General features: G+C 46.8%; 1 protein-coding gene across 1 annotated transcript in view; it reads right to left on the reverse strand.

Moving 5' to 3' along the window:
- MAML3 (mastermind like transcriptional coactivator 3) overlaps positions 1-24,763 on the reverse strand; it is a 182,578-nt gene that overhangs the window by 39,451 nt on the left and 118,364 nt on the right. The window lies entirely within an intron of this gene.

Raw genomic sequence — 24,763 nt, forward strand, 5'->3', positions numbered from 1 at the left:
ACCAGACAGTCCTGCTTCTCCCGTTTGAGTCTGTGCCCCTAAAGCCTCTCCCGGATCTGGAGCTCAGAGTCTGCGACTCCCTCCCGATTGAAAACGCCAACCGCGCACTCCGCACCTCAGAATTTGCCTTCAGCACTGCGCCTCCTCTGAGTGTCCGAATGCGTTACTCTTTCCTCCTAGTTGTAGGACTTCCACTCAGCCACCGTTCCTGTGGTTCTGGATGATGTCCCTTCCGTCTTTTAGTTTCACTTTTGAAATGGTTGTTCGAGGCGGCAAACTCCGGCGTTAACCTATGCCGCCATCTTGGTTCTCCTCCCTCTGCTTTTCTTGAGGCTTCTATCCAAGTTATAGTTCCCAGCAGCCACGGAAGAGAAGGAGAGAGAAGGTGTGCCTTCCTACCTGGCAGGTGTGACCTGTGTTCACATGGCTACGGAAAAGGACTGAGGAGTCACTGCAGAACCTGAATATACCTTTAAAGTTTTCTTGATAACATTTTATGATGTGGCTACTACAGCTGATACCTATCTGTGTTTGCAGAGGTGGGCACTGAGACGGATGAATGCCCAGCTGTTCACTTGATACCAGGCACATCATTTGATCTGTTTCTGAAACCTCTGTCCCTCTGTTGGTCGGTATGACCTTCTGTTGCCTTCTGGGGTCAAGTTCTTGATGTAGTGGTTACTTCAGTTTTCCTTTGTCCTTCTCTGCCAGGTTCAACTGTAGGATAATGCTCTGTAGGTTATCAACACTTCTCCTGGCCCTCTCTTAATTCCCTCTTGTTTTCCATCGACAACTTTCCCCAAATAGGCTTTCACACATTTTTCCCTATGCGACCTGGTGACTAGCTTGTCTCTTCCCTAAATTCCTCTAGACAAGTCATTTCTCCCTCATTTCCCTGGACCACACTGAATTTCAGGAAGATCAGCAGTCACTGATACATCACAAATATACAAAGTGATAGCCCTGTTTCCAAAATATCAATCATACATTCAAAGAATCACTGAGCTGGAAGGGACCTCTGGGCAGCACCGTACCTGAACTTCTGGATGAAAATTTACAAGACATTTTGTTAGATGTTTGTCCATCCATCCAGCTGTGAAAAATCACACTGATTGATTGAGAGATTGGTTCCAAAATGAACATAATGTGTCTGGAGACAGATGTCCAACATATCACAGTCACCCAGAAGGAATCTTTCTGCCCAGATGACTTGTCTCCTAATCCCTGATGTTCAAACTGACATTTGAGGGGGAGAGAGAAATGTGTCCAGATAAAACTCTCAAGCTGGATAGTATGGGGCACAACATTTATGACAGAAAGAGAAAACCACAGCAGAAGAGCAGACCAGTAATTCCTCAGGGGAAACAACACCAAGAGGGTAGGGAAATACCAGTGCTGTCTTGAATATCACCACACTACGGAACTGAACAGAACACAGCACCTCCATTTTCCACAATACCTTCCAATGACAAAACACGTTAGTGTAAATTGAACATTCTTTTAATAAATTACCTGCAAAATTCTACACGAACGACAACAACAACAAAAGGACTAAACAAAACAGACCTGGCTATCCTGGGGGTTCACACAGCGAGGGATCGCATCACCCTCCCCTCCACAATCCATCCCACCTTTGCTCAGGGGCCCAGCCTTCCTCCTCTCCTGAACCAGTATTTCTCTCACTAATTTTCTAGCTGATGTTAGATTGTAGCTTTTGCTGTAGGTGTGGGAAACAAACCCTCCGTCTTGGTGATAAATGACTTTAGCAGCTAGGCCTTCTAGATTATACAAAGAATTAGTAGATGTCAGAGGTGATCTTTAAGATTACTAGACAATGGTGTTTTGTGCTTTCTCTACCTATATTTGTACTTTCCATATTTTCATAAGAAGTATGCATTATTTTAATGTTTGGGGAAAAGGAAAATGATTTAAGATACAAAACAACCCTTTTGCATCTGTGGTCGTGGGCACATTGTTGATGTTGAGAATGGATGAATGAATAATGGGAGGCTAGAATAAATAATGAGGCCTAGAGCCAGGGCAATAGCTCACTTTCACACAGAGGGTAATGGTGGACATGATATTGATTCCTGGCAGTTTTAGGACCAAAGATTAAGCACAGAATTTATGAAAATATGTAAAATAAGGAGGCCACCGTTTGCATTATTCCTTAATGCTGTTAATCTGCTAGAGTGGAGGAATGCTACGTAAATGACATATTTCAAACCAGTATGACATTTGTTTTTCCCACAAACTCTCTCGTGATAACTTTGGATAAAGTAGAAAAAAGGTGCAGGAATTCAAAAGCAAGTTGCTAGGTAAGAAGCTGATGGAAAGTCTGGGCCTAATGGCGCCCAGCGGGTGTCAACCTGGAGAGCACTCTCTGGTGGGGAGAGAGAAGGCACTCTCCTTGATGAAGGCAGCAGATGTGATGATAGAAACCTGAAAAGATGAGCTAAAAGCTCTGCGATGGCATCTCTGAGATGCTGGGAGTTCAGTAAGAACTTAGACCACACTTAATAGTGATAAGCCTAGAATTTAGGTGGAAAAATAAGCTGCTCAAGTTCAAGTTGGGAAGGAGGGCAGTGGGGTAAAGAGAACGTGGGCCTGGACTCAGGCAGTCTGTGGGTTCAAATCCCAGCACTTTGGGCAACTCAGTCAACCTCACTCAGTGTAGATGGGAGATTTTAAGATACTGATGGTACAATCATTAGGTTGGCTCATGGGCACAGGCGGGCTCAATGACTAGTACCTGCTATTATTATAATTATTGCGTGTGGCTGACAAGAGTTCACTGTATGCAGAACACCAAGGAGTTTCATTGCCTACATGTGCAGTAAGAACTGACACAGTGACGAGGCCATAAAACAAGTGAAATCCAATTTAAGCTGTAGGTTCAGGAAAGAAATTGCACTGTTAGAGTCCACCTGATCAGAAGTCATCTCGAATACTGTCCAGCTCTGGATGTCATGTTTTAAAAGAGACATCAAGAGCTGGAGGGAGCCCAGGTGTGTGACATGATAGTGAGAAATAGCGGAAGGAACCGGAATTATTTGGTAAGGAAAAGTGAACCCAACATGGGTCACGGTAACGCTTTTCAGATACTGGAAGGGTGAAGGTGGAGAGGAGAGTCACACTATTCTGTTGTTCTAAAGGACGGGTCTTTAACACTCTGCAGCAGAGTTTGCTTAACAAAAGGGAGAACGTTTCAGTAGACGTGACAGAGGAACAGATGCTTGAGGAAGCCTCCAGTTCTCGGTCATTGCAACTGTTCAGAGAGTCTGGGTGGGTGTCCCTTGGGGAGCTGGAGAGGTCTGCACCACACTGCCCCTCCTCCTCCCTTCCTATTTCAGCAGTAACAGCCTCTACTGCTCCACCCGTCAGGCTCCCTTGGTCCCCTTCACTACTATTAGGTCAAATGGAGAGTCTTGATCCCCGACCTTTTCCACTAGGGCAGGAGAAGGCACGTTTTCACGCAGAGATGTTCAGTCATCTAACAAGCATTCACTGGTAGCATCTGTGGGTCAGGGTCTGTGCTACCACTTGACAGGGGCAACAAAGACAGATCCAGTGTGAGCCCTGGAGCACCCAGGCCAGTGAGAACAGCCCCCTAACCAGATCCCTGTGCAAGTGCAGTGATGGCAATCAACATGGAGATTGGTTAAGGAAAGCATCAGAGGCACAGGGACAATCCCAATGTGAACAAAGGAACAGGGGTAAGAAACAGCCCCTGTGGTCATCTCAGGTGCCTGGACTGTGAAGTGTGGAGTGTGGGTCAGGAGAAGGGGCTGCAGAAACCGGAAGGGGTGTGGGCCCAGAGAGCCCCACGTGGGCTGGTTACTAAGGGTCTGCACGCCACATGCACTGACTCACACTATGACTCTTGCTCAAGCTGCAGAATCCCAGCCGGTCCCTGCCCTTCCTTGTTTTCTTCATTACCAGACATTTTCTTCATTACCATTGTCTGCTCTGCTCCAAAAGGGTAGACACCTTGTCTATGTCATTCACTGCTACATCCCTATTGCCCTAGGCCAGTGCCTGGAACATAGTAGGTACCCAATAAATATTGTATGCTTCCATTAAAAGAAAGATTGCGAACAGAAAGGATGCAACTTCGTAGGATGTTGTGGGACTTCTCTGAGTTGCTGTATATATCTTGCTCAGAGCAGCACCCGGCCCTAGTAAGCGCTAATAAGGGAGAGCTATGGCTATTATTATTCATTTGTATTTCTTGTTCTCCTGTCTTGTAGGTTTTGTAAGCCCACTGCTTACACCTTTGCTTCTGTGGTTGCCCCTGCTAAATAAATTTTGATGAGTAATGGTGTTTGGCAAACAATAACAGCACCCAAAAGAAATCCTCAAGGCACAGAGCATTACAGAAATATTCAGTATCAGAAACCACAGAACGACATGTGAAGGAGGGAGTCGAGACTGGGTGCCTCGAAGGGGGCCCTGGGGCTCATCTTTACTGGCCTCCTGGCACGAGCATACAAGTGTCAGATAAGGCTCCACCACTGGACTGACAGCGGAAACTTGTGCCCCCAAAGGGAACCTTGGAGAAGAGGTGAGTGGAAAACTGGAGGGAATAAACAACCACCTGCAGATCTTACCCTAACAACCTTCCAACATGAGTGTAGTCGCGGGGGTGAGGCCAGGTGCAATTCCATAGCCTCCCTGAGGAGGACAGGTGTGGGGGTGCATATTTGGTGTTCTAAGGGCAAATGCCAGGCTTCCTCACATGGCTTTCTCGGACTTCTCTCTGCGTGGTGTCCTCCTGGCCGGTGCATGGCCCAGGATTGGCTGATCTTGGTTACAGGGAAACTGACCAGCGGCATTCGGTGTGGATGTATATTACTGGTTCCGAAAATTCAGGGGGAACAGAACTTTCTCTGAGAATCCAAGGACTTATCAGTTTAGCCATTTAGGGTCTGGTAACAAGGTCAATGCATCGCATGGACAGGAATTTAACTCCAGAGAGGAGGGTTCTCCTGCCACAGGCCACCTTCCAGGCCTGGAAAGAATTCAACATTCTTTTCCTTTGTCAAGTCCCCAAAGGACACATTCCCTAAAGAAAATCCTTCTCTCCCCGTCCCTGCAAATGCCTAAGATCCCAGGTAAAGCTGAGGAAGAGTCTGGGTTCTGAGAGGATGGGGAAGGCCCTGGCCTGAGTGGGCTGCGGGGCGCCATCTGTTTAACCGAGTAGAAGTATGACGTTAATAGGTGCCTGGGATTAAAACATGCCCGATACAGGTCCCTGTACCTGGGCATCTGGTTGGATCTTGAATTGGAAGAGGAAACGAAGCCTCGGTGTGAAGAGCTCAGGGGCAGGTGGAATTTGACTTCAATTACCAAAATAAATAATATTGCCTAATTAATTGGAGAAAGGCTGTTCAGCCCTGGATTTAAAATACCCTGCTGCTGCTGCTGCTGCCCGTTTGTGTGGCCGAGGGTGGACCGAGGAGGTATATTTAGCCTCAGTGTGCTCGCAGGCCCGCCTCTTGCCGCTCCACAGGAAATTTCTCAAGTCGCAGCTAAAGATATCTCTGCAGGTTCAGAAATTTACGAGCAGCTGCAAAAGCGGAGCTATGGTGGTCAGAGGCTGGAACAGGCTCCCCTTCAAACGGGAGAGGCCGCTGAATGAAACACTTGCGTGTACCAAGTTCATGGCAGGCAGCGGGCACCTGACACGCTAAAAATAGCCCAAGTGGAAGCGTTGCTGATGCTAAAATAATACTGAATCCGTAGACTCCTCCTCTAAACCTACAAAGGAACGGGGGAGGAGGAGAGAGAGATTCCCAAAGTGTGTCAGAAACCATGCCAAAGTGAAGGAAGTAATTTCCTGCCTTTGCCACTTTTCAAAAATAAATAGCTTCCCTATGCCGAGTCCACCGAGGTAGCGGTCATCAATGTATTATTTTTTAATAACATGAGCCAGAAATGGGAGCGTCAAAAAGACGGTGCATACCTAGATCTGTGGTCCTGACGAGCAACGCTGCTGACAAGCAAACCTTTCCCCACTTGGTCAGGAGCCATTTATTTTTAAACATCGTTCTGCTGGACTCCCTTACCAGCCGCCCCACGCCCTGCTCACTAATGCCCGGCGGGAAAGGTCCCCACTTCCGAGTGGCTCCGGTCTGGCAAAGCTGCTTGCCTGAGCACGGACAAGGGCCAGTGTGTGCGATCACATGCCACCGGACAGTGCAGTCCTTTCTAGAATGGCCCGGGGATCCGAGAACAAGGTCCCCTGCATTCTGCGACCTAGGACGCTGCCCCAGCTCTCCAAGTCTGAGTTTCCCTTTCGTGTGATGTGACGCTAGCAAACCCGGCCCTGACGACCCCCTGAGGTTGTTGTGGAGACGGAAGGAGCTAATAATCCACACAAAAGCAGCCTGTGACTGTGAAGCCGGAAGCCTGATGAAGCCCTTGCTCTGTTCCTGGGCATGGTGCTGGTGGCCCGGGAAGGACAGCAACCTCTCCTGTTAGACAGTGCTGTGCTCGCAGACTGCTGGCCTGGGTCCTCTCTGATGGGATGGTGCCACCCCAAGCAGGTAAGAGCAGTGCTCGCACCCCAGTCCAGAGCAGCGGGGGCTATAGGAAGCCGGCTTGCTTTCCATCTCAACTGGGCTCATCGCCGTCATCCCTGGCTAGGCTCTCTCTCCAGTAGCTCCTCCTCCGGGCAGCTCACCAAGCAGAGTTGGGCCCGGGATCATTGGGAAGCAGGGACCCAGGCAGATGCGGGCCCAGCCTTGATATGAACGGTTGCTGGGTCATCGCAGCGCCTGCCGTGGGCCGGGTCCCAGACTGGTTAGTTCTGGCTGGGAGGACGCGAGACACCCTCCTTCTCCCAGGCAGCTCCGCTGAGAGCTGCTGTTTGGCCGTCATTTAATTGAGGTGGTTGTTATTTATTTCCTTTGGTTTTCTTCTCCCTCTCATCTGTCTTACATATTACAGCTAAATCTGATAAAATATTATATGTTCACCATGGCGGTAACTGTGATGCACATAAAAAAATATGCAAGCATATTGTCGAAATCTGGAAGGGAATATTAAAAAGGGAAATCACTTGTTTTGTTAGGATGTGGGATTGTGAATGCTTCTCTCGCCTCTCCCACACGGTCTATAATGCTGCTAAATAGTCTTTAAAACAAAAAAGGAAAGGGAGTGTAATTGGAGTTTTAACATTTTGTAAAATGGCATCCAGTTACCCTGATTTCGGCCTTCCTGGGCTTGAAAGTGCAAAGCTAAAGAAATGCCGCAAAGGCTTAAAGTGTTTCCACGTAATAATTATAGTCTCAGCCTCTAAAATATTTTAAAGGTGGCCTCCTTCACATCCAGGTATTTTTTTTTGGCGCATACTGTAAGTGGCAAAGGGAGTGAGATGCTTAAAAATTTTAAATCCTATCCTAGCTTTTTAAAAACTTATTTGGAAAACTCTTAGTTAGAAGTCTATAATCTTTTCAATCAACAAAGAATTACATTTTATTGAGCACTTATTATGTGCTGAACAAGGGCAAGGTGTTGTGTATTTCCCCCTGGTCCATCATGTGTCCTATTATCCCATAAAAAGATTATCACGGGTTGTTTTGTAAGGCACATGGAGGTCAACTTGCTTCATGCATGATTTTTTTTTTTTTTTAAGCAGCAGGTGCCAAGATAGTGGCAGTGAGGGGAATGCCTTAAAAAACTTGTGGTTCCTTAAATAAACAACCATAAACCATTACAGAGTAAGGTTTGGCACCCCAGGTAGCCGGCCACACCCAGCTGTTTCTTCAGGGCACAACAACAGAATGGGTAAATGCTCAGGTGCTCTTGTTCCAGCCTCCCCCGCTCCTCCACCCCCCTCCCCCCGCCCCGCCCCCAGACACTTCTGCCTTAAATGGGCTAAGGGTGGAAGCCCAACAGTCATTCCCATGGATGGGAAAAGAGTGGGGAAGGAAGAGAGACGTCCCACTTTAATACTTAAACTTTTTCTTTCAAAAGGACTATTCTGCTTGTGTCCCTGCGAACAGCTCCTCCCGGGCTCCTCAGGAGTGGAATTAGGGAGGGGGCCAGAGCTTGGAGGGGGTTGGGTTGAAACAAAATAGAATAGGATCCCGATGTCAGAGGGCCAGGCAGGCACTCAGTTGGAAAGTTGCTCTTTGTTCCTAAAAATAAAACATCCGACCCTCCTTTTCTGGATTCTTCCCTAGAATGAAACCGCCAGCTGCTGGCCTCCTTTTCGGATTAGCGCAACAGCCTCAACCCAGAGGTGAACTCCAAAGACCCTCGTCATCTTCTGCCCCTGACAAACTGCCACAGAATGAAGTAAGTGGCAGAAGAGAAAGTTTCTCTGGAAGGATATGGCTGCGGCGTCTGTTTGTAAATCAGAACCGGCCAGTCAAAAAGGCGAGTGGACAGGACTAGGGCAGGAAAGCTGGTTGGGAAAGCTGCCCAGAGGTTGTGCAGGGACTAGTGAGTGCAGGGGGCAGTATGTTTCAGAAAGTTCTCCAGGGGATCGGGTGGCAAGAATGCCTCATGCAAAGACCCCCATGAAGGACCCACACCACACCTTCCTTCTAGAGCAGCGGTTCTCAACCTGTGGGTCGCGACCCCTTTGGGGGTCAAACGACCCTTTCACAGGGGTCACCTAAGACCATCGGAAAACACATATATAATTACATATTGTTTTTGTGATGAATCACTATGCTTTAATTATGTTCAATTTGTAACAATGAAAATACATCCTGCATATCAGATATTTACATTACGATTCATAACAGTAGCAAAATTAGTTATGAAGTAGCAATGAAAATAATTTTATGGTTGGGGGTCACCACAACATGAGGAACTGTATTAAAGGGTCGTGGCATTAGGAAGGTTGAGAACCACTGTTCTAGAGAGTTCTCTGAATCTTTTCCAACTTTTCTCTATTCATGAAGTCTTCACCCAAAGTTACAGCTTCGGTTATAAAATGACAGTGATGGATCTGGCGGCCTATCTAGCGAACAGAGGGGCCACAGCGCCTCCTCTATGCAGCAGCTCTATGTGGGGGTAGGTTTTGGGCGGCCATTGTACAGACCAACTGCGTGCTGTGATGGGTCCAAGAACCGAAGCCATTTCTCAGAGCACTTCTTAGACTGACCTCATCTTATGGACGGATGGTCCTGTATAGACAGAGCTTTCACAACACAAAGGAACCCTTTTTACAGTGTCCTTCCTAATGGTCCCCCTGTGCAGCCACTTTAAGACTAAATAAAAAATAAAATGTCAGGTAGCGAAGGCCTTTTCTTCCCTGTTAGAGGGAGATCTACCATGGTCGTCTTACTGGTAGTTCATAAAAGAAACAAGAAGACCAGTCTATACAACTGAAATTCAGAAGCTAAGGATGAAGCCAACAGCGTCCTTAGAGGTTCTTAGCTTTAATTCCAGCTCTGAAACTTACTGGCCAACGCTGTGCTCACAAGGACAAACATAAGAGGCAAAGGGGTCTGTCATCGTCACAGTGGTCTCCACATCCCACGCATGGTGACATCTGATGGCACTGAAATGACTGTTGAGACTTTTCACCCATCAGCTTAGTGCGCATCAGGCCACAGAACTTAAATTCCTCCCAATGCTTCAGGTTCTTCCACTGCAAAGGACACCCCTCGAGGACCGGGGAGTCACAGTTCTCAAGAGGGTCGATGCCTGACTGTGCTGGCTGGTTCAGCTGTTCTCCACAGCCCCCCCGAGTTTACTCTTCACTGGCTAAGAAGTCTGCGTGTACGGATCATGGCTGCTACAGAAAAATAATGCCAAGACAGATGGTGGAGTGGGTGGGGCAGCAGTTAGCATATCACCAAAGGCTCAGCGATCATAGGAACAGAAGACGGGCCTGTGCAAAACAAAAGAAACAATAGATCCTGAAATTTCCCCAATTACTCACACCAACAGTCCAGATAAAGTGGGGGGTGAATTTGTGGAGCCTGGAGTATCTGCTAAGATCATTTACACGGGTCACATTGATAAAGTGACTAACAATCGTCTACTTCAGTCCGCGGTGTGTGGACTGTGCACAGGCACCTGGACAGCTCTGGGCCTCAGACCTGAAACAGGTACTTTGAGAAGATGCCCCAGCAAAGATGGTCCATTGATGAAACATCACAAACAACAGGACCACTGTGAAGTCACATTTATGGACTGTTTCTTACTGTGTACTTTACTTCTGAAACCGTTTTCAAGTTTTGGAATCTAAAACAAGAGGTTAGGGTGGGAAGCAAGCCATCCCTGGCCAGCCTAGCACTGTGGTTGGTACATAGTAGGAGTTCAAACAGATGTTTGTTATAACATCCATAGTTGTCAAAAGGATGACGAAAGGAGAGAAAGAAAGACAGCAAGGAAGAAAGAAAGAGATACCAGCCGAAACCGGTTTGGCTCAGTGGATAGAGCGTCGGCCTGCAGACTGAAAGGTCCCAGGTTTGATTCCGGTCAGGGGCATGTACCAGGGTTGCGGGCACATCCCCAGGAGATGTGCAGGAGGCAGCTGATTGATGTTTCTCTCTCATCGATGTTTCTAACTCTCTATCTCTCTCCCTTCCTCTGTGTAAAAAAATCAATAAAATATATTAAAAGAAAGAAAGAAAGAAAGAGATACCAGAAGACACTAAAAGTAATTAGGGCTCAATTCTGCAGCCCTAAGAGTTGACAGTATTTTAGGGGACCCAGTATTTTTGATTCAGACATGGCTAAGTATGCTTTTGTGAGGGATGAACAAAATTTAAAATTTTGTGTTGCTCCATTAATAATCGAGATGGAAAGACCTCTAAGAAAGAAAAAAAAAATGGAGAGGAGGACAGCAGGAAGAATTTATGTTTAAGGACTAATTGCAGATTTATGGTAGTAACTTTTTAAATCATAGACATAAATGATCTAAACCAGTGATGGCGAACCTTTTGAGCTCGGCGTGTCAGCATTTTGAAAAACCCTAACTTAACTCTGGTGCCATGTCACATATAGAAATTTTTTGATATTTGCAACCATAGTAAAACAAAGATTTATATTTTTGATATTTATTTTATATATTTAAATGCCATTTAACAAAGAAAAATCAACCAAAAAAATGAGTTCGCGTGTCACAGGTTCGGCATCACTGATCTAAACCATGATAACCGAATTCAATGCAAATGGCAGTTGTAGGATGGCCTGAACTATTAAGTGATATTTTATTGAATCCTCACACTGCAAAATTGGTGGAAACTAAGCTGTTTGCAACTTCCTTTGGAGGGAAGAGAAATAAATGGGTGTGTAAACGTTAATCAGGTTGGTGACCTGTCTTTGGGTCCAGTTGGAGAGCTCCACCTGGGATGAGAGCCAAACTCTCTTTTGGGGACGACTTAAACTTTTAAAACACCAGCCAGTCCATAATGGTGAATTACACGGGTCTGAGCATAAGAGGCAAAGTCACCATGACTAGAATAAAAGGATAACGCAGGGGAACTGGGGCTTCTCAGGACTGCATGGTCGGTGATTCTCTGGGTTTTATACTGCTCCTTCCTCAGCCCTCAGAACTCTTAATCCTATTTTCATTGCCCTAGGTAAACTGGGAAATATTTTCTCCTCCTAGACTGCAGTTACTCACACAATAAACAGGTAATAAACATTTTACTGCCCTAAGCAACCTCCTGCTAGGCAGGCAGTCCAAAGAGAAAAGACTGTATGTGAGTAACCGCCCCCCCTCCCCAACACACACACACACACACACACACACAGGAGAAACTGCAGGGGACAAAGGACGTGAGTAACCCTCTCATGGCGGGCACCCTCTCTGGGCTCCAGGAGAGTGCTAGCAGCTGATGGGCGCATTAGCCAGCCATGTGGTCTAGACTCCTCTCTGCTTGAGGCTAGAAGGGAAGATTTGATTTCACCGAAAGGTAATTTAGTTGCCATTTCAAAGCTCTGTCTAGCTAAATTAAGGATGAGGAATGAAACTGGAGTTTACAATCTCCCAGGTTAAACCTTGGGCTGTGAGCCTGCAAAGCAAAGGAGGGAAAGTAGGTTCTGGGGAGAGAATCCTCCAGTTTGATTTCTGTTTGATTCCTGGTTTGCATTTGATTTTCCAACACATCCTGGCTTAACTGCTATTGTTTATATCTTCTCTGTGCATTAGCTGTGATCAAGTCAATTAGTTGTTATCATCTATTGACTATGTGAGAGGCACGGTGGATACCCTTTGACATGCTATTTTTTCCACTGTGTGCAGGGTTCCCTCAAAAGCCTGTTACCTTCAGCTTAGTTTAAGGAATTTTATGGTTCCAACTGCTTAGAAAAGATTGTTTTCTTTCACACTGAAGGCACTCCTCGCAGCTGTTAGAAGACTCTGCACCTTCCCCCATCTCCGGGAAAGAAGGGAGGAGCCAAGTATAATACAATAAGCTCTGCTCTACCGCTGCCATTTAACTTATTATGGTCAATAAAAATCTTACATAAATATTTTCCACCCAATAGCATGCCAAATCTGAATGTATTAACTCAAGGCAAATGATAACTGCATCTGCATAAACAATTTTCCAATTCACGTAGGTTGAAAAAAAAAAAGATTATTTTGTAAATCAACAGTTCTTCGGTATCAATTGCAGTTAATTTATGGTATTTTGCTCTAATGCTATTTCGGAATATTAATTTTTGCTATATTTTATTGCAGAAGTGATGCCATTGTCTAGCAAGACCTGTAATATGCTGTCATGTGCAAAGAGATATATTTGATACCTGATCATATCTAAAGTGACCACTGTGTTGATATAGGGCCCTAGAAAATTCACATACCCCCTCTCTGCTTTTGTTTTTCTTTCCAACCTTTTTTTTGGTGGTGGTGGTGGTGAGGGGGTTGAGGAAGTGACTCTGCAGTTTAGATGATAAACTATTAGGAAGTACTTTGAAGATGCACACTGATAGGTAACTGAGAAATAACGAAGCTGCTGGCCACTGTGGGCAGAGCTCAGGGCTGCAGGGGTGCCATTTTGACAGAGGCTCTCAAGTAGAGCAAGTCTTGCCCTGAACTGCCTTTGGAAGATTCCTACATAAACAGATGGAAATATGCCCAGAGCAGATCCTTGCAAAGTGGAGCACTTACACCCCCAAAATAAAAGGCACACACATTGGGTGGCAAGGCATGGACACAGATAGAAGCAAAGGGGTAGAGATCACAGGTGCGCCAAGGATCAGCCAGGCATTCATGCAGAAAAGGACTGTCTGGGGAAGTTAAAACAGTGACATATGAAGGGCAGGAGAGAGTCCTTGTTTCCTTACCGGCAGTAGGCCATTAGCAGACTTCTGTGTCCTACCTTGGTTCTGGTATTGACAAAATGACATGGAGCAAACCGGTGAGGACCTGAGGTCAGCAATAGGCACTACTAAAGGGGTAGGAGAAAAGCTCCTCCGAAGTGAGATGAAAGGGATTGGGTTGTTTATCTTGAAAGGAAAACAGGTTAGAGGGTGATTGTATTTAAATACAGGCAGGGTTTTGGAAGGCCACTGGTTAACTCTTCTCCATGTGCAAGGGAGACTGGTGAGAAGTAGCAGCTTCAGTAAAAGGCAGGGGAATATTCAGTTGGTTAGAAGGAAGAACTTGGGGAAAGACAGGATAATCAAAACTGTAGGCGGGCTAATACGGATCTTGGACATAACATGTCCAGAATTTCTGGTTCTTTTTCCCCGACTCCTGACACTCCTGAAATCTTCCCTATTTCAGTCAACAATACCAACATCTGCCCGTCGGCCAAGTAAAAAGTCCTCGGAACCATTCACTCGCATTTCCTTCCTTTCCCTGCCCACCCCAAACACGATCCTTCAGCACGCCTTGTCAGCTCTACCTCCAGAAGAAAGTCTGAATCTGGTCACTTTTCAATCTCCACTACCACCTTCCTAGCCCAAGCCAGGAGGATCCTTGTTTGTCCTTGAATCCATTCTCCATAATATAGCTGCTTTTTAGAGCATAAATCAGACCATGTTACTCCTCTTTCAACACCATCCAAACCGTCCCATCGTGCTTAGAATAAGGCTCATATTCCTTACAATGGCCGTTAAGGCCCTGCATCATCTGGCTCCTGCCCACAGCGTAGTCCTCATCTCATCCACCCCTCTCTCCACGCTGCTCACTTTAGCCACACGGACTTTCTCTGCTGTTTCTGAACAAGCCAGCTTTGTTCGTCTTTGCACCAGCTGCTCCTTTAGCCTGGAATGCTCTTGCCCTAGCAATTCATGTGGCTGTCTCCTTTTTGTCATTCTGGTCTCAGTTCAAGTGTCACCTCTCCAGGCCTTCTCCAGCCAGAAGTGTACACTCTGAGAGTGGGAGCTGTATCTTGTTCATGATAGTGTCCTCCAGCCTTGACCGGGTCCCTGACACATTGGGGTAATGCAATAAATATTGGTTGAATAAAGAACAGGATGACTGTAAAAGCAGGTTGTTTCTTGCTATTCCAAGAGAGCTGGAGATGAGAAAAAGAATCTGTTATGAATGGACTAGATGTTTTGCTCAGAGATTCACGGGTGTGTGTACCTTGGTAGTGGGGGCCTTGCCTACTACACTGAGGTTCCAGAGAAGAGTTAAACTTGGTGGGGCCTCATCTTTACTAGGTTCAGGGGATTTTAGAGGGTTTCTCTGAGCAAGAGAAAAAGCACAGAGGGCTGACCTTGTGTCTCTGAGGGCAGTCACAGTGGAAGAAAAAAGATGGAAATGTAAGACCCACTACCCCACTTAAAAACCATTGAGTTGGATCAACTGGATCAATTGAGGTTTCTATTTTGTTCCTTCTTCAGAGTCATGAGAAGCAGAGCTGCTCCCTGCTTCTTCCTGAAAGTTACTCCCTAGTTCTATCTCCATAACATTTATAAGGCCCTGTGGTTTTAAGTTCCCATAGGAAATGTGGTGGGTCACCCTAAATCTACCTGCAGATGACCTACTTGGATTCAGAATTGGACTAAGGAGGGATGGGAAGGACCACTGGAGGACATGATACTAAGATTTCTGTAGGCCTTGCATGCAATAGCCAACCATCACCTCAGCTAGTAAGCCAAGGCCTTAAAACTGAGGTCAATGGCTTTTATTTTATTTTTGCTCTTAATTTCCCCAAAGAGCTGAGGGCAATCATTCTATAAATGTTCACGATGGATTGACCCATAGACTTCACTTTAGCCTGTGTTTTAGTAGGCCTTGTTGTTCTTCATTTCAAAATCCCAAAGAGTTACCATCAGGTGGTTGATAGAAATTAAAAATAATTGCTACAAAATTAGAAACCTAGCTGTAAAAATAACTATGACCTCCACTATCCCTCCAAACCTCCAAGTGGTCACAATTTAAATTGTGTTCTTTAAGGCTGATAGCCCTGATTTTTTAAAAAAAAATATTTTAAATTGATTTTTAGAGAGAGGAAGGTAAAGGGAGAGAAAGAAACATCAAAGGGAGAGTAAAACATTAATCAGCTGCCGCTTGCATGCTCCCTACTGGGGATCAAGCCCATAACCCAGGCATGTGCCCTAACTGGGAATCAAACCTGCATCCTTTTGGTGCATGGGACTACGCTGCTCAACCTACTGGGCCACACAGGCCAGTAGCCTTGATATTTTACATTCAACACTGTTTCTAAAATGTTTGAGAAAAAGCCAGTTAAATCTCCTCAAATTTAGAAATACAAGTTAATACTTGCTGTCCATTTCAAGAGGTAATTCTTGGACTATATTTGTATTCTGGGATTTGCTAGTGACTCATATGACCATAGGATATGATGACAGATGGAAACATGGAGGGGTTCTATATAAATCAATAATTGGAGGAGGGGTGAGGGACTGTCCGCTTTGGTGATTTCATTTCCAGCCACAGCTGGCCAGGCTGCTCATTGGGAAATAAAAGTCATAGCAAATTGAGCTTGACAATAACCAGGCCCGACTCCATAGGTCCCTTCCCTACTCTCTGCAATTAGAATGAGTGGGGGAGGGGAGGCCAACAGGGAAAGACTTCCCCCCTCTGTCACCGATCAGTCTTAGTTTATTCTGTAGGCCACAAGCCATATGTCACGCGTGCTAAGTGCTGCTCTCTGTCAACCTGCGGACTCTGTTGTTCTTGCGCCTCCCGGCCAGCCGAGGTGCTACTGCTTCTGACTTCCAAGGCTGTGAAAATTGAGAGGCGTGCTGTCCAACGCAGAGCCACTATTTACATCTACATAAAATAAAGTAAAAAACTCAGTCCTTCAGTTGCACTAGCGCTTTTCAAGTGCTCAGAGTCCCATGTGGCTAGTGGTTACTGTCCTGCACTGTAGATAGAGAACGTCTCTCACTTTCCAGAAAGTTCCATCAGGCAGCTCTGATCCAGAAGACTCATTTGGTGCCAAGGACCCTTGCTTCTTTGTTCACAGACTCTGAGACCACAGCTGCCTTTGTGGTGCAGGAGAGGAGGGGTCTGTTAAAGTTGGGGAGTTCTCTGGGGGCTGTGTATGCACCTGGAAAGTGGGCGCCACGAATCTGTGACTCAGGTCACAGCGTAAGGGACCTCAAACCAAGGACAGACTCTGAACTAACCTCCCGGCTTTCAATAGGGGCATAAACTGTGTGTGTGTTCATTCTACCGAACTGCAAAAGGCACGTGGAGACCTTGACCCTGTATATGCCACCTTTTTCATTGCAACTCCCGAGTGATCCTTGACAAAATTGCCTTTTATCTTCTGTGTGGCTATGCAAGCCTCTCCCATCTCTGATGACAACAATTTACAAAAGCTCTGATAATTCACCTTTGCTGAAAGGACAGTCATTGAAATCATAGCTTCGACACCCGCTGCCCCCAAGCCCAGCCACTATGACCGATTCCACTAGTTTCTTACCCCAAATGCATGTCATTGCACCCTGCTTGCATTGTTAAATCCCTGATTTATTTACTACCTTCAAAGATGTTGTACATCATCTTCCAAAAATAAAGTTGCAGAAGAAAACCCAAAAGCACTCTAGAACACGGAGCAGCATAACCCACCCTTCCCGACTTGGATCAGAATTTATGCCGTACAACTCCGGTGCTGAACACTGGGGGCGCGACTAATGAAAGAGAAAGCCCTTTTACCTAGAAATTGACATAAAATCGGGGAGTTCTATATTTGAAAGGTTGAAGTGTTAACATTTGGTAAACTTTCTGGCATCTGAGTTTGGTAAACCCTCAAATCCCAATTCTACTGCTAGACTGAATTTATTTAGAGCCTTTTCCTTCGAGCATATTTGTACATATGATCTGCACTGCACACCCATGTGGCTCTTCGCACTAGCCTCTGGCAATCAGGATTAGCCATTATTATTCTACTTTCACAGGTGGGCAAACGGAGGCAGAAGGGGTGAAAGACACGCCTCCCGCAGGGCAGAGAAGCGTGGTTTTACTTCCGACACTGCACACAAACCAAGTTTATGTCACAGCTGGAGCACGCGGGCACTGGTTTTAACGCCAGCTATTCTGTTCACAGTGACGCTGCCTTGTCTCAAAAATTTGAGGAGAGATCTGGCACCCTAAGGTCAAGGCAACTGAATGAAATGAATAGCATAAAATGTTAAGAGTGATGAAACCTATTTGCAACATTTCCCCCATGTGCAAGCACCCTATTTGTGCCATTCGAGTAGATAATATGTATGATTATCCACTGGGTCCCGCAGAAGCTGAATCTGCCTTTTGGAGGGGGATGCTGGGTGCTGGCGAGAATTGGACCACGGACCATGAACATTGAGGTAACTTGAGGCGAAGTGGCAGGGAGAGGGAAAGGAGAGACTTGAGAATTAAGGCTAGAACTAGAAGCCAAACCTACAAATCAGGATTGGTCAAATCAGTTTTGAAATATCAGCCTCCTAATTTTTTGAACAGTATAGCTGGCTTTTTGGCCAACTTGGCAAAGTGAAACTCATAGTTCATGTAGGCACAGAGACCAAAGTGTTCGCTCACGTGCCCATATACCAAGCACTTCCTTGGGAGGCTCTCCCAGGTTCACAGGGCTCTCAGGCAGGGCGGGGCACCTTGTCCCTTTCTCCATCGCCTGTAGTGAATGGCGAAGCCCTGGCCAGGGGCACCTGTAGGCTGCGCTCTCTACTGTGGAGGTGGTGGCTGGGGCCCAGTGGTGCATGTGCCTGGAACGTGCAGCAGCGGGGGAGGCTTCACTCTAAATGGGGGGCCTCTGCCGTCAACCCTGCAGCTCTGTGTTGGGGCTCAATGTGGGAATCCTCACTTAAAAGCATTTTCTCCTTCTGTTTTCAGATGGGGATTTGCAACATCCAAAGAAGGGCCTTCACAGTTTTATTTGCTGCTCTTTCCTATGCTCCAAATTCGGCTTTAGGCTGCCTATTTTCAGTGCCTGGGAACCTCAAGAAGGGAGTAATGCATAAAACCTCCAGCTAATTCGAATCCTTCCCCGGGGCTTGGCATTTAGCTGCAGCTCCATCAGGCATTTAGAATGGAAAAAAAAAAGACATGCAGCCGCCCTAAGTAGAGGGGCCTTAAAGAACACGTGGTCCTTTTAAGCCGGTTCTGTGCTCTGTCTGGCTGTAGCACCGGACAATAGAGATGGATACGTGTTGCCTGTCATTCCTATGTAAATGTCACCGGAGGATACAGTCCTCACCAGGCAGATGGCTCATTTCTCTGCCCTAACCTCATTTCTCCAGTGCTCCTGTGTTCGTGTGATGTCCTGCCCCTGGAGTCAGGTCCTAATTGCTGTCAAATGTTCAGAGATAAAAGTGGCGTCTACACATCATTCACGCGAAGGCTGTTCCTGGCTGTGAACTGTGGTGGTGGCGGCGGCAGCGGCGACAGCAGCGGCTGCAACACAGGCTGCGTGGCAGGCCATACCTGGCGGCACCCGGCTGCTCAGAACTGGCTTTCCTGCTGCCGAGTGTCAGCCTGAACACTTCTCTTTGTTGCTGCTTGCAGCCCCGCACTCCCACGTGCTGGGAGCCTCATACCCTTCTGTTAGGATCAATAACTGCACCTCTCGAGTTCAGACTGTCTCTGGCGTCAGTCTGACATGCAAATCTGGGCAGGACCTAGAGAGGGCCCATTTATCCTGTCATAGATTTGCGGGGGGAGGGGGGGCAGTGGTTCACGTGTGGCCCCCTCAAGAGCCCCGCTGCCACAGAGCAGACAGGTAATCCCAACAGCCAGGACCCCGCCAGTCAGCCACTGGCCGTCGGGCTGGGTGCACATTCATCTTCAAATTATGTTGTGTGACAGCCCGGGCTGCTGAACACCATTTTAACATGCAGATTGACTCCTCCGAGGCTCTTCATTATGCATTTAGCGGCCTGTTTTCAGACTAACCAGCATGTCAGGGAGGCCCGCTCTCCTTTCTCCACCTGCGGGGAGCAAACAGCTCCGGACTGTGGGGGAGCCACACGTATTCAGATGCATATGTTTACTTTCCCGAGCATCTGCACACAGCAGCTTTCTCTGATGCAAGAGGAGGAGAAGAAGAAAAGACCTTTGGTTCTGAAAGTCAAGGAAAATGGCTATGCAAACAAGGGAGCCTTTGTGGAGGAGAGGAGTTGGCCAGGCCAGGCCGGCCTGATGCCCGCCCGGCTGTCCTGAGCCTGCCTGGGTGCGTCCACACAAGCGCTGCTCTTATCGGCACACAGACCCTCTCTTTCTCTCTCACACACAGTCTGAAGTATTTTAAGCAGAACACTTCCAATTTCCTGTTTCTAAAACTGTCTTGCATCTCCAGCGGCATTCCAAGCAATCCTGGCAAGTGACAGGACGAGCCTACTTAGTGTGAGCGAGTGCAGTAGGGTGAGGTGGCTCGGGGGTTACCTAGGGGGCTCTGGGGCCCTTTGTCACCCCTTCCCTCTTCTCTTCCTAGTGCGACTGACTTCTCCTTGCTGGGGACATTTCTCTGTGGCCCGGGGTTACGATGGTATGAACACGGATGTTTTCCTGTGTGTGAGCATGTGTGTGTGTGTGTGTATCTCCTGTGGTCAAGTGCAGCAGAATGGTTACCAATACCTTAGCAACGCTGCCCTTATGTCCTGTTTGAAAACTCCCACGTGCCAGTCTGGCTCTTGGCTCCTGAGGTCCAGAAATGCTCACAGGCACCGCTCAGACCCCTGTTGACACACAGAGTCATCCTAGTTTGTCACCACAGGGTCACTAAAGATCCTGTGTCCACTTTCTCACCTGTATACATCGGTGTTTCTCTCTCTTTCTCCCCCACTTCCCCTCTTTAAAAAAATAATAAAAAAATCAATAAAAACACAGCCTTAGGTGAGGATTTAAAAAAATAATGAAAATAAAATTCCCGCCTCTTCCGTTTAGTCCCTAGATGTGGTATTCTTCTCGATTCTTCTGAAAGACCAACAAACAGGGCACCTGGACCTTCCTTGGCTGTGACTCGGCCAAGGCAGCAGCCCCTTCTTTTGCCTCTGGTTGTTCGGGGTGGGAGGGAGAAATGGAATAGTGGGGACGAGCTATAGTTATAAGAAATATTAACCATGCTCCGTTAACTGTGATTGCTCTGCTCTGACTAGAGAAAGCACATTCTGGTCTGGCTGAGCGCTGTGCTCCCTGGCACGTGGGAGTTAACCTCGGAATGCGGTCCATTCTCCTTTTCCAAGAACTGCCTATCATCATGGAAAGACTAAAAACCTTGTTGCCTTAACAATGGAGTCCAGGAGGTGTCGCCCCTGTGTGACCTCCCCGAGCCCGCATGGCCTGCAACCTGTAACCATTACACCTTGCCTACCTCCCTATGCCTATAATTCCTACTTTCCCATGTAATCTTTGTCCTTCTACTCAATATAAGCAGCTGGTTTATCGGGGGCGGGGGGGTGGCAGGGGAGGCAGAGCAGATTGTCTTGGATGACCTGCTGCTCTCCCGCACTGCCGGCATTATTGGAATAAATGCTCATACATGATTCAACCCCGTCTCTGCTTAACTGGCTCAAGTAGTGACAGGCAGCCCGGTCCTGTCATTATCTGGTTTCATGGTCAGTGGTAGCTTCTCAACTGGGGACCGGGGGACGGCCCTCCTGCTCCGTTTCTCTGCGGCCACCAGAGAAAGGTCCTGGACAGGCTTAGGAGGCTGGTGCGGACACAAGAGCTGAGGATGCCAGGACCGACACCTGATTTCCTGACTGACAGCCACGGGCCCCTGGTATCCACTGTCTGAACGGCAGCCTGGCCCTCAGCCCTGGGGCCCTCCCAGGCCCTGCAGGATCCTGATATCAAGGGCATGGATGGAGTTTTTGCTATTTACATGTTGACAATATTAACATGTAAATAGCAAAGAGTTCATTTTAGTAGGGCTCTGCGCAGAAAATAAAACTGACAGCAGAGTGTATTCCTAATTCCCCTGGCAAGGCCGCGAGGAGGAATGAAACGGGAAGCGATGCTTGCCGTGGGATCAGAGCGTTCCTGTTGAGTGACTTGGGCAGTAAACGCAGCGTTTTATCTTTGTTTGGAATATGGTGGTCCCCGCTGACAAGAGCAGGTTGCGTGTGGCTGCTGGGCCGGCTTGCTGGTGCCGCGCTGTGGAGCGTGGTTGGGAAGGATGTTACCCAGAAAGAACAGTATGGCTGCCAGCGCCCCGGGCGATGCATGGTGAGACTGTCCCCTCATTCACATAGCTCCATGCTTTCTTTTTTTCCTGTGACAAGGCAAATGGACTTCCTGAATTTAAAATGCTACTGAGGGGGTTTGGTCCTAGAACTACTCTGTGTTTTAAGCGAGGTCCTTGACTGACAGGTGAGCAGGGGACAACCTGTGGTTTGCACGCTTCTCATACATAAGAAAATGGACATAACTCCAACTCTAGTCCTTACCACCTGGACCAGGGAAAGGGAGTAAATCTTGAGTTTTAAGGTCATGGTGGTAAAATGGGCTGTGCTGTGTCCCCCACCAATTCATATGTTGAAGTCCTAACGCCCCCCTCACCCGCACCTCAGAATGTGACTATATTTGGTAACAGGGTCTTTTAGAGGTCATTAAGGCTAAATGAAATCACTAGGTGGGCCTAAATCCAGTCTGACTGGTGTCTTTATAAGAAGAGGAGATTAGGACAAGACACACACACAGAGGGAAGATCATATGAAGACACTGAAAGAAGATGGGCATCTACACGCCAAGGAGAGAGGCTCTCAGAAGAAACGAACCCTGCCAACACCTTGATCTTGGACATCCAGTCTCCAGGATTGTAAAGGAATGGATCCCTGCTGTTTAGGCCACCCAGTCGGTGGTGCATTGTCATGGCAGCCCCAGCAAACAGATACAGGGCGCTGGGTCCTAATGTGCTCAAGGATGTGAGAAACAGTGGAGGGGAGGGGGAGAGGTTCACAGTATTTAGGGGATTTCAGGCATCATTTTAGCTGATGTAACTTAAGAAGGGTGGATTCCGTAAATCTCAGCTCAGATGCTAGGCTAGGTGGAAAGTAGGTTGTTATCGCTTGGCAAAATATCTGCAGAAGTGCAGTTGCTCATAGCTTCCTGTGTTTAAGGCAGAACTGACATCTTGAACCAAGGAAATGCTGTGAAGGACCTATTTGGCCCTTCGAACAAATCTCTGTATTTTTGTTTGAGCCAATCAATCGGTTCTCCAAGGTGTCAGCTGGTAACAGACGTATCTGTCAATACAACTGCACTGCCTTCGCCGGGCAGGTTGTGTTCACAGCGGGAAGCACCGCTCGGCAGTTATTTATATTTGAAAAATGAATGGCCCGGGATTATGTGTTTCAGGAGGTGAGGTTAAAGTGGGGTCAAGGGCCAGGTTAATGCTAGTACAGTGTCCACTGGAGAAAGAGAGCACCATGTATTGATTTCAGGGAAATGATATGTGTTTCTCGCCTTGCTTCCCAGCCCTGCTTCTCATCCGTCCAGCGACATCCTTCGGCAGAGTCCACACACCCTCTGCCTTCCAGAGGCACCCCTGCCAACTGCTGCTGTCGGAAACGCTGAATCATGAGAGCATAACTGGAGGACAAATAAATATTCCGTACGTAGCAGAAACACGCACATGACTCAATTGGGTTTGGCCGCTGAGCCTTTTGGTTCAGTTTGCTCTCACCAGCTGCTAGCAGCACTCAGCTGACCTTCCCCATCTTGTACCCCATTTGGTCCGGTGTCCCACAGGGAATCTCCTTACATTGCCTCCTGCTCAGCTGAACAGACACAAATGTTAATGGAATTCTGTGTCCCTTAATGTAATACAAGTCCCCTCTTGGAATAGGGAAATCTACTACTTGGAGGAACACTGGTTAGAGATCATCTTATACAGTCAGACCTCTGTATGCACGGGTTCCATATCTACGGGTTCCACGTCCACGGATGCAACCAACTGCAGAGCAAAAATATTTGGAAAAAAGTTAAGCTGTTACTGCCATGTACTACTGTAGTTAGACCTATAAAGGTTGCCTCTGAACTAAACAAGTATAGACATTTTTTCCTTGTCATTATTCCCTGAACAATACAGTGTAACAATTATTTACATAGCATTTACATTGTATTAGGTATTATAAGTAGTCTAGGAATGATTTAAAGTATACATAAGGATGCACATAGGTTGTCTGCAAATACTATGCCATTTTATATAAGGGAATTGAGCATCTGTGGACTTTGGTATCCAAAGAGGTTCTAGAACCAATCTCCCAGGTATGGAGGGACAACTGTATCCTTGTGTAATATATATATTTAAGTCCCCACCCAAGGACATTTGCATTGCTTTTTAGAGAGGGGAAGGGAGAGAGAGAGAGAGAGAGAGAGAAACATCAATGAGAGAAAGAAATATCAATCAGTTGCCTCCCCCATGCGCCCTGACCAGGGCCAGGGATCAAACCCAAAACCTAGGAATGTGCCCTGACCGGGAATCGAACCTGAGACCTTTAGGTGCCTGGACAACACTTCTACCAACTGAGCCATATCGGCCAGGGCTGTGGTATGTAAATTCACTGAGTGCTGCCCTTTCTTATAACAGGACACTGGAACCAAGGAGGAAGTGTCCCTTTCTCCATTGCTATTCTTGTTCTCTGTATTATAGCTCTTCTTTCTTCCAAAATGCCAATTTCCAAATCAGTACGCTTATATAAATCCCAAGTCACACTACTTTTCTAAACTATTTTCAAGTCCCTTTTCTGGGATTTAATATCTCCTACGACAACGAAAACTGGACACAGAATAGCACTAATGTTTTATATGTTATCTTAAATTTTCTATATTATTTTTCTTTCAACCGACCCCCCACCCCGAAGCATCCTATTGGCTTTGGAAATTGCTGCTGTCTACCAGACAGATATTTTCCCCAAGTTATCAGCCATGACTCTTAAATTATTTTACTATGAGTTCAGAACCTATCAGAGATTATGAGAAGTTTAGATTATTTTTCCCAAAGAGCCTTATTTTACACTTAACCAAATTAAATTTCATCTGCTTTCACACTACCCAATCTCCTGGTTTGTTTAAGCATTGCCTGAAGTGTCTCGCAGCAATCCTTAATTTTTTATTAACCGTGCCAATGCAATGCTTCCTACTTAACTCTCTGCTTTAGCGCCTTTGCCCTCGACTCTCTTCATGCTCTGGAAAGTCAGTGGGTTTCAGAAGGTGTGGAAGGAAGCACTATTAGGGACCATGCTATGCTAAGTGATATGTAAAATATTCTGAGAAGTTAACGACAACACTCTTGAAGGCGCGGCACCAGGGTCAAATTCAGCTTCGAGAATCACCTCCCTTCCTGTGCGGAGAATAAATGATCCAAAAAACGTTTCCCGTTTCATTTGGATATTACATTTAAAACTCAGACAGGATTCCTAGCAG

Source organism: Myotis davidii, unplaced genomic scaffold, assembly GCF_000327345.1.
Source record: "Myotis davidii unplaced genomic scaffold, ASM32734v1 scaffold436, whole genome shotgun sequence".
Taxonomy (NCBI): Eukaryota; Metazoa; Chordata; class Mammalia; order Chiroptera; family Vespertilionidae; genus Myotis; species Myotis davidii.